The following is a 2,085-nucleotide window of genomic DNA, read 5'->3' on the forward strand; positions in this document are numbered from 1 at the left end:
GATCCTGATTCATCATATTCAAGCGCACATTATTCGTATGTGTTGAGGCCGGCACCGGCGGTGGCCATTGGAATTCCAAAGGTGGTTGCACAACCATATCCGTTGGCAAAGAACCACGCGGTGCACCAGCTCCTTTTGGTTTTGGTGTCGTGGGACCAGCCGACGAGGATGACGTCTTAGGCAATGGTTGGGTAGAGGGTTGTTTTTGTACACTACACGCCATCGTTATAGTTTTGGCAAATTGTGACGCTCTAGCTGCATACATTTAAATGGCAGGCTGCTAGTGGTGTTTGTTAAATATTACAGCTTATGGGATATACTACCAATTCGTGGTGGCATTTAAAAATTAGTGTTTACACGGAATTCCTTTAGCTTTAATGAAAGAGCTGTAATTAATGTGTAGAAAGAGAAAAGGAAGGTAATTAGTAATGTAAATTTAATTGTTAGTGATTAAAACTATATAACTTAATGCTTTTTTTTGTGGAAACCACAGCTGTTTAATTACTATTTATAAAAATATTTAGAAAGCTTTTAATACTTTTTAATTGCTACAGTTTTATGGTGGTATTTTAATCTTTTGGAGTATAGATATAAATATTTAGTTTGCGGTAAATAATTAAACAATTAGTTGCAATTGTTTGGATAAATCTGAGTTAATCTGTGTTTTAAATTAAACGATTGTGTATTGGAGAGGTTACATGGCATATATTAGAGGATATGTGGGTTTTCTTTACAGGATTCATATAATTTGTGGTACTGGTTTTAATTTTATTCTATTATAATTTTATTACAAATTTAGATTTCATAAAATTCAATATTTAATGTATTAAGGTAACCAACCACATTAATTAACATAATTTTTCATTATCCTGCTGAAAATATGAACCTTCAAAAAATACACCTGCGTTTAAAAAAAAGACAAATATTTATTTTATATTTTATATACAATAAAACGAGCGTATGCTTATTATTTTATTTAAATTTTTCTTAAAAGGTTAACATGAGCTTGCGACAGAGTGTTTGCCTTTTCTAGGCCACTTGAACGTATGAGTATTAAAGTATTTTATTTTTATTTCTTAAAAACACTTAAACGAATGCTCTATATAATGTTATGGAATTTAAATGATTATTTTTATGCTAACGTCATATTAATACTTAAAATATGCGTCATACTTTGTTGCTAAGACATGTTTTCTTAAATTTGTTTTACAATTTGTTTTTCAATTCTTTTTATTTTAACTTGTATATTTTTTATTGAAATTTTTATTTGTTTTTTTTGTAGATGCTTCTACTAAAAACAAACAACATTTTACATTTTATTTAAGCACATTTTAGCCTTAAGTTGTTAATGCACGAGTGAATATCTATTAGCTCTTCTTTTTTTTTTGTTATTATTTTATGAACGATATTGCTATACATTTATGAACGATGATGTAAAACAAACTGTATATGATGAATACTTATTTGTAGCTTATAAATGTAAATACTGATGACAGATTGGAATAGTGAGATTTAAAGGGATTCATATTTTTCTTTCTTCTTTTCTTCTTCCTCTTAACTTGTCACATATTCTTTTACTTTTTCCTAATTTAGCAAATAAATACCAGAATAAGATTTTTTCAGTAAACGGTCTATAGTCTCCTCAAAAGATCACTGTTAGTTATACAAAACCAATTACAACGTCTTATGAGGAAGGTCTCAGGAAAACTTCTTAATGTTACAACTCTTGGATAGAACTTCAATTTTTCCCATAATATAATATGAACGTACTTTAAAGTACATGTATATCATAAAACGCTGGTGCTCCTTTGCCAATCGATTTGATTATGCAACCAGTTTTAGATTTCTAATAGTCAAATCCATTACTGGCCTGAACAAACGGACATGAATGTGTTGAATCAAGATCCAAAAGTTTAGCATTTAACCGTTCACTAGCCATTTAGTAATCGAGAAACTTTGGAAATTTCTTAATGGAATATGTGTTGTTTTTTTGACATTCCTATTATGGTTTACAGAAATTTGTATTAAAGTCCTATAATTGCAGATAAACTGATCGATGAAACTACGTGTAAGTCATAATAAATT

Source organism: Lucilia cuprina, chromosome 2 (assembly GCF_022045245.1).
Source record: "Lucilia cuprina isolate Lc7/37 chromosome 2, ASM2204524v1, whole genome shotgun sequence".
NCBI lineage: Eukaryota > Metazoa > Arthropoda > Insecta > Diptera > Calliphoridae > Lucilia > Lucilia cuprina.